At 42.6% G+C, this 13,960-nt stretch overlaps 1 protein-coding gene and 1 long non-coding RNA gene across 4 annotated transcripts in view; one reads left to right on the top strand and one right to left on the bottom strand.

Annotated features, from left to right (window-relative positions):
* SDR16C5 (short chain dehydrogenase/reductase family 16C member 5) overlaps positions 1–13,960 on the bottom strand; it is a 35,768-nt gene that overhangs the window by 17,698 nt on the left and 4,110 nt on the right. Inside the window, exon 1 of one of the 3 annotated variants that reach the window (XM_081874685.1) lies at positions 844–979. The exons of 1 other annotated variant lie outside the window; for it this stretch is intronic. The gene's annotated coding sequence lies outside the window, so the exon portion shown is untranslated. Of the gene's footprint in view, positions 1–363; positions 514–843; positions 980–13,960 lie in introns of those variants that run through there. One more of the 3 variants, XM_081874687.1, reaches the window with a different exon arrangement.
* On the top strand, positions 7,074–13,150 carry LOC309349154. The gene is made up of 2 exons (XR_014159774.1): positions 7,074–8,324; positions 12,499–13,150. It is a non-coding gene; the product is annotated as an uncharacterized lncRNA (long non-coding RNA).

Below are 13,960 nucleotides of genomic sequence, written 5' to 3'. Positions count from 1 at the left end.
TCTCAAGGCAAATCTAAAACAATGTAGTATAAACACCAACAATTGGGAAACAGTGGCCTGCGAGCACTCCAGTTGGAGAACAGCCTTCACCAAAGGTGTCATGGGCTTTGAAGACACTCGAACTCAGGACGCAAGGGAGAAACGTGCTAGGAGGAAGGCACGCTTGGCAAATCCACATGTAATCTACTCCCACCGGGAAACGAATGTCCCCACTGTGGAAGGGCGTGTGGATCCAGAATTGGCCTCCACAGTCACTTAGGGACTCATTGTTAAAACTGTGTTTATGGAAGACAATCTTACTCAGCTACGAGTGATCGCCAAAGAAGAAGAAAGAAGATGATAGCGACGTTACGAAACGTCCACCTTGACGTCTGCTCTAGAAGTCGGCCTCACGGAGGTGCTCGCGACTAGCTGTCATGCAAGTCGGTTTGCATCCTACGGAGAGGAGTTCCCCCGCTGCCACCCTTTCCGGAACCGCAGCGACGCCAGGACCCGTTTTGCCACCATTTCGCCCGAGCGCAGCTGGCTTCGGCGACGAGGAAGCGGTGACGTCAAGAGGGCCGGCGCTTCCAAGAGCTGCCCGGCGGCCGTCCAAGTCCCCGGCCTACAGCGCGCGCTGAAGCCCAGCAGGGGGACCCTCGTCCGAGCGTCGCATTTCCCCAGGCCCCCCTCCGCGGCCCCGCTCAGCCAGAAGGACCCCCGAGGCGGCGCTCCTCCCTGTGCCGCTAGTGGCCAAATGCGTCAGGGGCCAAGTTCTGCCCGTGTTCCCTCTCTCTCTCTCCCCCAGCCAGCCAGTCGCCCGAGACACGCGCGCGCGCGCCTGCCTGAAGCCTCTCGCCTTACCGCAGGCGACGCTCCTCCGGCGGCGCAGCCGACCTCGCCCCACAACAGGCTGCAGTCCCGAGCTATAAAGCACTTGGCCAGCGCACGCGCCCCGGGAAGGTCCCACCCACTCCCCCGCCGCTGCTCCCGTCTCCTCCCCTCCGGCCAAGGGCCGCGGTTGTTAAAGAGGCAGCGATTTCCTGGGCTGTGTGAGCAGTTGCAGCCTCCGCCTCCGCCCCCGCCCTCCTTAGTCGGCTACCGGCTAATCTCAGCTACCTCCGAGGGGGCCGGGAGAGCCGGCGCGGCTACTGTGTCGCCTCCCTACACCTTGGCTACAACTTCTCCCGTATTTTGTCACTTGTGGAGAAGAAACCTCGGACTCTACACATGCAAACTTAGGAGCAGAGGGTCGGCTGGGTTGCAGCAATGCGCTCTCTGTGGGGCTTCCCTTGCCCTTGGTCGGGATGCTGCAGCTAGTCTGGAACGCCGTAATGCTGCAGCACAATTGCTGACAGGAGTGAGGCTTTGCCAGCCCAGCGCTCATAGAGCTAAATTGCTGAGGTGGTATTCAAAGTTTTGAAGTTACATTTTGAGCTAAGTAAGTGAATCCAAAGGGACGCGGGTGGCGCTGTGGGTTAAACCACAGAGCCTAGGACTTGCTGATCAGAAGGTCTCCGGTTCTAATCCCCAGGACAGGGTGAGCTCCCGTTGTTCGGTCCCTGCTCCTGCCAACCTAGCAGTTTGAAAGCACGTGAAAGTAGATAAGTAGGTACCACTCCGGCAGGAAGGTAAATGGCATTTCCGTGCGCTGCTCTGATTCGCCAGAAGCGGCTTAGTCATGCTAGCCACATGACCTGGAAGCTGTACGTCGGCTCCCTCGGCCAATCAAGCGAGATGAGCGCTGCAACCCCAGAGTTGGTCACGACTAGTTGCCCATCTAGTTCAGCATCCTGTTCTCACAGTGGCCACCCAGATGCCTGTGGGACAGGGCTGGCCCACCCATGAGGCAAGGTGAGGATTCACAGGGGCAGCAGATCTAGCCTCCAAAGAATGCATTGGCTGATGCTGCTGTGCCACGATGGCAGTGACAGCTGCAGTGCTGGAAAAAGCTGGCCATAATTTGAAAAGAAAATAGCCAGGAGCCAATGCAACTGGTTTCATGTGGTTTTATGTGCTCAAGATGATATGTGTTCCCTGATATGTATCTGTATGCGCAACAGAAGCGTCAGCAAAGTAATTAAGATCACCAACATGAAACAATTGTTTTTAAGCAGAGTTATTTTACTTGGCATGGACAAAACACACACTCTGTAGTTACACATGATAACACAGGTTACCTGAAGGCTTTTCTCTCTTTGGTCCCACAGGGGCTTTCTGTACTCCAAAGTCCTTGTTGAACAAAGTCCACATGCAAGTTCCAAGTCCGTTTGCATAGAGCCCTGCAACAGATTGGAGCTCTCTTGTCCTGAAGTCTGTCAGTTCTCCAAGCAGGGTGGATAAAAATAAATGATTTTTAAAAATAATAATTTAAAAATTGGATTTTTAAATTTTAAATTGGATTTTTAAAATAAAATGCTTTGGGAGGGAAAATCTTTCTAAAGATAGCTTTCTATTTAAGTTACATTAGAGTCCAAAGGAAATAAGGATTTGTTTTAAGTTTTTCATGTGTGCTAAAACTCAGTCTATTTTTTTTTTTTTAAAAAAACATTTAACCACATCAGTTAACAAACATGGATACATATGCTATAATGTTATTGTTTTAATTAAATAAATTGTTTAAATTGTTATTAAGGAAATGATTATTTTTCTCCTTCCAATAAAGTATAGCAGAAAAGTTGTCAAAATATAAACAGTTAACTTATTAAACCTCACAATAATTTCATAATTATCTGTCTATGTATTTCTAATAGTATAATCAAATCAGTAATTTTTGATATAACTGTAAAAACTACTCTGAAAATTTATTATTCCAAAAATGAAACCTTCATCTGGTTGTAAACATTAAGATTATACCAGCAAGAATGAGTCTTTCTGTAAAAAAAATTGATTTAAATCAAGTCTTACTGACTAGTAATTTAAATCAAGTCTTACTGACTAGTGATTTAAATCAAATCCACCCTGTCTCCAAGTTTTCTTCTCAGACAAGCTCTTTGCATCAGATAACTCCCCAGTTCTGCTATGATCCACCACCATAATCTGAGCCAAATTATTCACAGATATACATGGAAACACTGATAAGGAAGTCAGGAGATTCCGGCAGGAGCATCTCAGAAATGACTCAGAAGGAGCCAACTCTTTCCTTACCAATGGACTTAATCCATTCACATTCCTTAATACTAACATTAACATTCCTTAACATTCTCATGCCATGTGGTGAATCATTTCTGAAATTAAGGAGAGTTTCAAAAACAGGTTCAAAGAAAAAAGAAATCCCAGTATATTTACCCCTGACCATCCCTTTGGATCTTGAGTTGTGGACACAATCCTGAGATTGCCTACCATAAGTGGAAGAGAAAAAGGTCAGTGGCAGTGATAGATAAATAGATATGCTTATGTGACATGGAATTTATTTATTTTTTTAGGGGGGAAAAGCAGTTTGGCTGTTTGAAAAATGTGATATCCCTATGACAAACTGATTTGGGGTTTTATTACAATCAAAGATCTTGTGAAATAATATTGAAAGACTATTGAGCTGCATTAAAAATCTCTGCACAAATAGCAAAAGGAAACAAGTCCTCTGATGTTAGATTGGAACTCACTTTCCCCTTCTATCTATCTATTGATTTGATTTAATTTATATACTGGCCTATACCTGGAGGTCTCAGGGCGGTTCACAGAACAATTTTTAAAAAGCATTTCAAATGACATATGAAAAGTTGCTATTGGATATTCGTTTGAAAATGGCTTCCTATCCAGGCAATCCCCCATTTATGCTGCGATTATATTCTGAGGTACCACATGCATAAATAAAATTGCATATATTTGAAATATCATTGGAAAATCCTGCAAACACCCTGTTCCATCCCTGCCACACCTGCCCCTTTCATGACGGTTCTGTGACATTTTGGGGCCCTTGCCAGGTTTGGTTTGATGCACATACCGGGTATATGTGGTTGTGCACATATTGAATGCGTGTAAATGGGAGTGTGTGGCCTGTACTTAAGTAAGGGTCAACCTAGATGTTACAAATAATGCTTCATTAGCAACTGTGTCAGCGTCTTAGAAAGTACACTGGTACCTTGGGTTACATATGCTTCAGGTACAGACTTGGCTAACCCAGAAATATTACCTCGGGTTAAGAACTTTGCTTCAGGATGAGAACAGAAATCATGCACCGCCGGCACAGTGGCAGTAGGAGACCCCATTAGCTAAACTGGTGCTTCAGGTTAAGAACAGTTTCAGGTTAAGAACAGACCTCCAGAACGAATTAAGTTCTTAACCCGAGGTACCACTGTAATACCAAAAGACACAGGGCCATTTTTGACAAGACTGTAGTGCATGGGAAGGTTTACATTTTGTTTCCCTGGCCACCATGTCAAAAAAACCCATCGTTTTTAGCCACAGGCAGAGAAGCTCCCATAGCAGAAAAGCCACGGGAGTCTTTTGCTAAGGCTAATAGCAGCGTGGAGATGATTTTTGTTTGGATCACAGCAGGGGACTGGGGGTTGATTCCCATCAAAAGATTATCCAGCCAGTTCAGTCATTCTCAGAAAAGCCCTTGCAAGGGGGGAATTTGGGATGTATCTCCATTAGTTTGTGTGGAAGGGCATGTAGATTACATGGAGCTGTCTTGCGGTACAGGGCTATATAGATATTGAAGTATGTATTCTGCATTTATTTTTCTATCCAATATTAAGAATGATTCTCTTCTAAAGTTTAGGATTTAAACAGAACGCATTTCCGATTCAGAATCCTTTAATACAGCCTTCCAGCATTGCTGGGGCTGATGGGAATTGTAGTCCAAAACAGCTGCATGGGACCAAGTTGGTGAGGGCTGCCTTAGGAACAAGATGCTTAAACACACACACACATTTTGACAAATATGCTTCGCCTCAACAAATTATTATACTGCCATAATCCATTGGAGGGTGCTAGAGGCCAGTTTATATAGAAAATGCTTTTGTTTAGCTATTTCTGCAGTTATAATATTAGGTTATAAACCATGGAATTGTTAATCCTTCATATCTTCAGGACAATTAAATGTTTCTGAATATGATTTTAACTGATAACAATCTTTTTCCATCTTCACAGCAACTTGGTGTAATAAAATTACAGAAAAAGAAAAGCATTGCCAACCCCCTCTCTTTGAAAAAAATCTAGAAGCGAGCTTCCTAGAACTAACAATATAGGTGGGTTTTGATACATGCTGCACAGAACATTTTGTTTTAATACAGAGATAGTACTTCGACAAGTTCCCTTCCCTTCCTTGGTTATTTCCTCTGTCTCTGTGTATCACAGTATGTAGGGAATTCTGAAAAAATTCTTTCTCACAGAAGGTTTCTCACAGAAACCATGAATACTACCATACATGTATTAAAAAACCCCCAGCAACCTCCAATGTGTAAAACAACAATGAATAACAATTTAGAAAAAAAAGTTTAGTACTTCCGCATTCTAAGTTTAGATCTTTAATCTGAGAACAGTGTGTGTTCAAATGAGACCTCAAAGAAGTTCAAAGTATAATGTCAGGGAACTGCCATCGGAGCCAGAGGAGGAGGGAGGGCTCCAGAGGGATGCCAGAGAGCGTCCCAGGAGGGAGAGAGGCAGCCCATCTGCTGGGGAAGAAAATCAGCGTAGCACCAGTGGAGAAGGGGGGCAGATGGGGGAATCGGCGAGGGGGCTCCATGATTCCTCGCAGGAGACCAGCGGGGAGAGCACGGGTCCTCCGCTGCCCACACCCTCCCTGCGCAGAAGACTTCCGCGCAGCGAGAGTAGGCGGAGACTAGGCATCAAAGAGCTTCTTTGCTGGAAGAAGTTCAAGAAACGCCCACTGACGGATTCTGCCAGAGATTGAGGCAGCCACAGAGGGTGGCTGTCCGGACAGAAAGGGTTCACCCAGGTAACCCAGCCAAGCGTGGCACCGATTTACGCACGAGCAACCCCTAGAACCATTACAGTTGGCCAGTTAAGCACTGCTGGAAGCTGGAGACACAGAGACATGTCTTGCTCTGTGCTAGATCTTTGCTGTGGCATCCCTGGAAATGTAATGGGAAGCAAGATCTGCTGGGGTGTTAGTGCTGTGAGCCATTCCATCCTATGCTCAGGTTGTAAGTTTGTGTGTGGGGGGAAACCCTATAGTATCCTAAAGACGCCACATTCTCCATTGCCCTTTATTCCAAAGAAACTAAACTCTAGACAAGACACCCCTTGAGTCTCTCACCACTTGGAGATTGGGTTTCATGCCATAATATTTTAACTCACCTGCAGTGAAGATTTTATTTTTCAGGGACCCTACCCTGCTATAATCAACTAATAAACTCTCTAGGCAACTTATAAATTATTAAACAACTAGTTACCTCAGGTTACATACGCTTCAGGTTACAGACTCCACTAACCCAGAAATAGTGCTTCAGGTTAAGAACTTTGCTTCAGGATGAAAACAGAAATCGTGCTCCGGCGGTGCGGCAGCAGCGGGAGGCCCCATTAGCTAAAGCGGTGTTCACGTTAAGAACAGTTTCATGTTAAGAATGGACCTCCGGAACGAATTAAGTACTTAACCTGAGGTACCACTGTACACAGCAAAAACAAGAAACACGCTAGAAAGAAAGAAAAGCCAGCAGAAACAATTCTTAAGACAAGTCTAAACCATCAGCCGTAGCAAAACTGGTTTGAAATAGCTACCTCAACATTAGCAACAGCAAAATTCACAAGCTTTCTGAATAGAATGAAAACCCACCCTGGTGGTGTTCCTCAGGAATTGAATAACACAGAGGAAGTGTTTTACTCTATGATCATTACAGATGAATGTATTTAAAACAGAGTCTCTTCTGGCATTTAATTGGTATTTAACAACAACACCTACCTTGAAAACATAAAGGCAACCAAGTACAACAAAGCATAAAAACAATGCAAAATAATTAAAATGCCTGGCTAATCAAGAAAATCTAAACAGTAACTTCTTATGCACCTTCGCCAGGAATATTTATGGCTGGGAGGGAATTATAATTACCGTATTCTTCCGTGTATTAGATGCCCCCATGTATAAGACGACCCTTATTTTTTGGGACTCAAAATAAAAAAAAAATGCACTATGCACTATCCGTGTATAAGACGACCCCTTATGTTAAACTTCAAAAATTTAGGAAAAAATATAGTCATATACACGGAAAAATATGTTATACCATGGGTGCAGAAAGCACCACCTCTTTCAAGGTAACCAGCACCTTCCCTTTCCATAAGGAAGCATTCACCACCTCCTGATACCAACCGGCCAACTCCCATCAACTAGCTCTTACCTGATATTCGTGGTTTATTTCAGCATTCATATTAGTGATCCTATTGTCTCACTATCCTCTAATTGCTACCTTACACCTGTCACATACAGTATTGCCTTTGGCACTTCCTTGAAATGCCATCCCTTTACAGGTGTGGTTGGCACTCTATACATTTGGGCACTATGCCAATGGAAAGCCAGAAAGCAGGACTTGGGCACACTCCTGAGGTTTCCAGTAACTGGTATTATTCAGAAGCATGCTGCCTCTGATCAGGGAGGCAGAGCATAGCAATCATGCACACACACATCACCACAAATTTGAATTGGCTGGGAAAGGTGTGAGCAGAGGCGTAATGGGGCAGAGGTGGCTTACACACACTGATGCGTGTGGGGGTGAGGAATGCAACCCCCATGCAAAACGGTCATTGCCTGTAAGTTAGGTATTTTTGTGTTTTTATATTGTAAACTGCCTTGTGATCCTTGGATGAAGGGTGGTATAGAAACTATTATCGTTATCATTATTATCATTATTATTTAGCCAGTATCCATTGATCCACCATGAATTTGTCTAATACTCTTTTAAAGTCATCCAAGTTAGTGGCCTTCACTGCCACTTGTGGGAGTGATTTAATGCACTTTGTGAATTAGTAATTTCTTTTGTCCCTTTGAAACTTGAACATCCATTGTCATTGGATGTCCACAAGTTCTTATTTCTCTGCCCACATCCTTTTAGACCATGCACAACAGTCTACACTTGTATGCTTTGGGTTACAATACAAAGTGCTAGCGATAACTTTGAAATTCCTGAGATCTCCTCTTCCTGTACTAACCTGCCTGAACTCTAAGATCAGAAAGAGAAACTTTTGTCTGCATCCCATCTAGAGTGGAGGCACGGCTGATGGCAACTAATAGGGTGGGACACCTTGCTATGTGAGATGTGGGTGGCTTACTCTATGGCTGTCTTTCACTGTGTAATGAATACATGTTTATTTCAACAGTTTTGCCTGCTAAGTACCTGACATCAATACCTGCTGAGTCAGGACTTTCCCCCCAGCAGGAGCTCTCTCAGGTGGGTGCCATTGCTATTCCAAGACAAGAAGGGAGAAGTTCGTGCTGAGTTCCGGCACCTCTTTTTCTAGAAAAATAACACCGTGCTAAGTACACCTGCAGGGCCATAGCCCCCCCCCCCCCGCCGTATTACAAGGTCTGTAAACGGAGAGGGAAGGTAGGTTGCAATAATATTGCCTTGTTTCCATCCTAGGCATTCATAAAGAGGGAAATGAGGAAAGCACTACAGGCCTATCCACACTTACCTTTTGTTCCACTCTTTTCAGGCACAGATCCCCGCTTTAAAGTGCTGTGTCTGAGTAGCCGCTCTTTTTTTTGTCTGGAGCTTTCCCTGCGAAAACCTGCTCTTTAAAGCTGAAGCACAACAAATGGCAATTGGGGTTTTCTGTGGAATGCCATTTACTCCGATTCAGCTTTAAAGTGCAATTTTTTGTGGGGAAAGCTCTGGACAAGAAAGAAAGAAAGAAAGAAAGAAGGCACTTGGACATGGAATGCAGACCATGCCTAGAAAATGTAGAGGAAAATGTAAGTTTGGATAAGCCCTCAGTTGGCTGAATAAAATTGAAGTCCTGGGTAGATGTGTCTTCAAATGTAGTATGAACTATAGGGATGAGGTTTCTACAGTGGCAGGTCAGGTAACACTCATCACTATGGTTACATGCTATTGGCTATGATTGGTAATTTTAATATAATAGATTTGTGTGAAGAAGCGAGCATTTGGAACTGGTGCATTCAGGCAAATGAGATCAAATTACTCCAGTCTGTTGAAAAGCTACTGAAATGTGCTCTGAAATATCTGGGTTTATACATAGGGGCTGAGGCTACATGTACACTACTTTTACAGAACATTCAAAGTGCATTCTTTCCCTCAAAGAATTCTGGGTACTGTAGTTTGTTAAGGGTTGCTGGAAATGGTAAATCTGTGAAGGGTAAATTATTATTTGAGGGGAATTATGTGTTTTAAAGGTATAGTTTAGCTTGAGATTGTCAGTTTTCCTGGACATGAGTATAGCAACTTCACACCAGATGGATGCTAAACACGTTGTTGCATGGCCCACCCCACCCCCAAATCTCTGAGTGGTGCGAGATTCCAGGGGTTCCAGGTGCTTAGGTGCTGAGCCTGTGCTGGATATGCACAAAATATGGAACTGTTTAGATGTATCATTTACTTTTTTTGGTTATGTTTTAAAGAGAGTTCTGCAAGTAAAAGTTTGAATAATATCTAATGGGTCTGGACTATGCTTCATCCCAAAAGGTCTCAGTTTTTATGTACCCAGCCACATCAAACTGAGCAATATTAATAGTTGCAATAAACCATGTTAGGTTAGGCTGAGAGACAGCGACTGGCCCAGGGTCACCCAGTGAGCTTCATGGCTGCGTCAGGACTTGAACCCTGGTCTCCCAGGACCTATTCCAACACTCTAACCCAGAGGTTTTCAAACTTTTTGAGTCCATGGCTCCCTTGATGAATCACTGTGCATTCTTTCTACAGCACCCTTGTGGGGCTCAGGAGCCCAGTTATGCCACCCTTTGCCTGCAGAGTCTTTGGGAAGCAGAGATGAAGAGGGCATCAGAGGACAGAGGGAAGGAATAGGCACAGAGGCCAGTGTTGTCCCCAGGATGCTATGGCACACTGGATGAAAACCACTGTTCTAACCACTATACCACTGGTTAGAAAGACCTGCACATAATTAAGAGCAAAGGAGAAAGGAGAACATTGTAATCTCTACATAGTTAACATTATTATTCAATCTAAATCCTTAACTAAGAACGTTTGAGCTAGCTGCAATATACTTTTTCAGCCAGAGGAAACAGCAACTTCTATAGGCAGGAAAGTGAAAAAGCCCAGTACTAATATATAGGTAAAGGTAAAGGACCCCTGGACAGTTAAGGCCAGTCAAATTATACTATGGGGTGTGGTGCTTATCTCTGGTTTCAGGCTGAGGGAGCTGACGTTTGTCCACAGACAGCTTTCTGGGTCATGAGGCCAGCACGACCAAACTGCTTCTGGCACAACGGAACACCGTGATGGAAGTCAGAGTGCATGGAAACGCTGTTTACCTTCCCACCATAGTGGTACCTATTTATCTACTCATGCTGGTATGCTTTTGAACTGCTAGGTTGGCAGGAGCTGGGACAAAGCGACAGGAGCTCACCTCGTTGTGTGGATTTGAACTGCTGGCATTACAAACTCAAGAGGCTTGATGGTTTAGGCCACAGCACCACCCATCTCTCTCTCTCTCTCTCTCTCTCTGTGGGTGTGTGTGTAACAAAACCAAAAGAAAGCCACAACTTCCACACTGGAAAAAAACAAAACCCAATTGAAAAGAAATAGATAGCTAAAGCCATTGGCCAAAATCTACATAACAGGGGAAAATGAAATGTTAAGCAAGGCAGAAGAAAAGTTAATTTTTTTACTAAAAAGGTAAAAAATCAACCAAGTATAACAAAGAGAGCTGGGCTAAAGAAGAAGCCAGATGGACAACTCTTGCAGATGCCTTTGGAAGAGCTTTGACCTTTAAAGGATTCTGTGTTCTTGAAGGTGACTTACAGGGCAGCAGAACTCATAGGTCAAGATTTGAATTTGAATGATATTCCAGGCCTTTCCTTTGTTAGCTTAGTGATGCTCTCCTGTTTACCGGGGGATAGGGATTAGATCACAATCTGGAGATTAAAAAGGTGAAATTAATAATATTGAATATTTTGCTAACATATGGTGCTAACATATGTAAATTTTAAAAGTTTCCTACAATTGTGTTGTTATGAAATGGCATAGTACAACTTTCAACCCTGTACCAGACAACCCCCCCCCATATAATCACACAAACAAAAATAATGCTAAGCACTCTGGACAAATGAAGACAAATATGACCAAAGGAACATTTGCTTGCTTTAATAGGGATATCTAAATGACTAATTATTTGTCTATATTAAGTGAAAGATATAGAAAACTTGACCCAAAAGAATTAAGAAAAAGAAGAAGCTGTTGATGCAGTAAACCTAAAATAATTATCTAGTAGGACATGGTATGTTAGTCATAGGTTTTCTCCCTTCTTCTAATTTGACTTTTGAAGTAATCTAGGTTATTGCTGGATCAGGCCAAAGGCCCATCTAGTTGAGCATCCTGTTATCACCATGGCCAACCAGATGAGACCCATGAGAAGCCTTTAAGCAGAGTCTGAGTGCAACATCACTCTCCATACATGTGATGACTAGCAACTTGTATGCAGCCTTTGACACTGGAGGTTGAACCACCATGGCTAGTAGCCATTCGGTAGTGACACACAAGTTATGGAATTCCCTGTCTTGGGAAACCAGCTTGTCCCCTTTGTGTTCTGTCATTGTTTGAAAGCCTTTCTTTTCCAGAAGTCTTTCATTTCCCTGCTGTCTGATTATCATATCAGTTTTTGTTTCTGCTGGTTATTCAGGAATGAGTGCTTGATTTTTCAGATTATTTGTTGAGGAAAATCTAACTACTGCCTGAGAAAGTAAACTATTATCTGGTCTAAGCATCATATAAGCATTTTACAAGTCTGAGTGTAATTGAATAGCCATTTCAAATGTTTAGGCTAAGGATTCAATAGGTTGGAACAATGTAACATGCCATTTTTAAAGTTTTAACATAATTGCTGCTGTTCTGGGGTATATTTAAGTTAATCTTTAGTAGTACATGACAGTGTCTATCTCTCTATCATCTATCTCTCTATCATCTCTCTCTCTCTCTCTCTATCATCTATCTATCTATCTATCTATCTATCTATCTATCTATCTATCTATCTATCATCTATCATCTATCTATCTATCTATTTATCTATCATCTATCTATCATCTATCTATCTACCTATCATCTTCATCTATCTATCTCTACAGTCAAACCTCAGTTCTCAAACGTAATCTGTTCTGGAAGACTGATTGACTTCTGAAATGTTTGACAACTGAGGCGTGGAGTGGAAGCCATGTCGGACGTTCAGGTTCCAAAAACATTCGAAAACCGGAGCATTTACTTCCAGGTTTTTGACATTCAGGAGCCAAAATGTACAATAATGGAGGCATTCGGGAACTGAGGTTTGACTCTATCTATCTATCACCTATCTCCAAAGACTTTCTTTTCACAGTTATGATGGCTGCAGTTGTGGGAGATGGATTCAAACATCTGTTTCTCACCCCTGCCTTAGTCAAATTAGAAGACAAGAAGATAAGAAGTGTGGTTGGCCAAAGACAGCCATGAGTTGATGTTCTGCTTGCAAACGTTCCTTGCCCTGACCGTCATATTACCTTGACAAACTGGAATTTGGGAACTGCTTTGAGAATTTTTAAAAACAGCAGTGACCGAAAATAATAAAGAATAATAATTATAACCAACGTTTGCTGACAAAAATATCTTGCCTTTTGACTGTAACTTCAGTCACATTGTACAAAAATATATTCTATGGTGATCAATTAACATTGCTTCTACAGAATCAGTTCACAATGTTGTTGTTAAGCAGTTTGAACTCACTAGTTTACACATATGTCTAGCCAGAGTATAAATGACTGAAGCAGAAGCAGAAAGCCAGTTTTGTCCAAACCAATTTTTATCACAGTTCCTGCACTGTGAAATTCTGGGTCTCTGGAGTTTTGAACCGACTACGTTTTGAACTCTGTGGCACTTTCCCCTTGTTTCTGAGTGTATTACTTGACAGGTTTCATTTATTTCAATGGGAATGTACTTCTACATAGATATGATTGTAGTCACCTCTGGCCTGCCAGTATTTTGCAGGTGTAATTCAGTCGCATGCTGGAAATGTAGGTTGCAATTATATGTGGAATTAAATTGGAGTAAAGTAATTTTGTAAGGCGGGTCTTTTGTGGTTAGGAAAGTGAGGACGAAATGCACAGAGAAGTGTGGGATAATCAGTTGATTAAAGGGTAGACCAAATCAGGAGGAATGCTTGTTGTGTAACTGCCCTGTAAACAAAGCCTAATAAAGACCAGATTTAATCCAACTTCTGCATAAGCTTTGCGCAAGCTAAACAGGATAAATGCGTAATAAACAGGTCACCATAAGGAGTCCAAAGATTGTAGCTGGACTGCTTTCAGCATTATACAGTATAGTATTAAAAAGAGGCATGCAACTATGCCCTCGTTTAAAAAGCTTAATCTGTATCATTATAGCCTGTCCAATATGCTTCATACCACAGAGGTGTTTTACAGATATTAGTTCCAGATAGCCAACAAGAATATGAGCCTTGTTCATGGGGTGAATTTTTTTCTGATCTGCACATAAACACATAGTTGCCTGGCAACATGCCCAGTTGCTGGGTTTCCCCAGCCACACTGGGCAGCTTCCAATAAAATATTAAAATACAATAGTCTGTCAAACATTAAAAGCTTCCCTAAACAGAGCTGCCTCTGTGTATAAGTAGCAATTAATTAGCTGCTACTATGAGATAAATGATAGGCAGTATAACTGGAGAAGCTCCACCTCCAGTTTATACATTAGTAAGCTGTTGGCATTTCTGCTGTGCACGTGTTTAGCATTTGCATGTTAGAAATAATCATATTTATAATAAAGTAGTGACCTGTCATTTGAAGCTTATTATACACAACCAGGATTGAAATAATTATGGGCATTTTGAAATCAAGAACTTACAACAG

Source organism: Podarcis erhardii (genome assembly GCF_964252035.2).
Source record: "Podarcis erhardii genome assembly, chromosome: 8".
Taxonomy (NCBI): domain Eukaryota; kingdom Metazoa; phylum Chordata; class Lepidosauria; order Squamata; family Lacertidae; genus Podarcis; species Podarcis erhardii.
The sequence above is the reverse complement of the archived record's forward strand: the minus strand, read 5'-3'. Positions and strand labels throughout refer to the sequence as shown.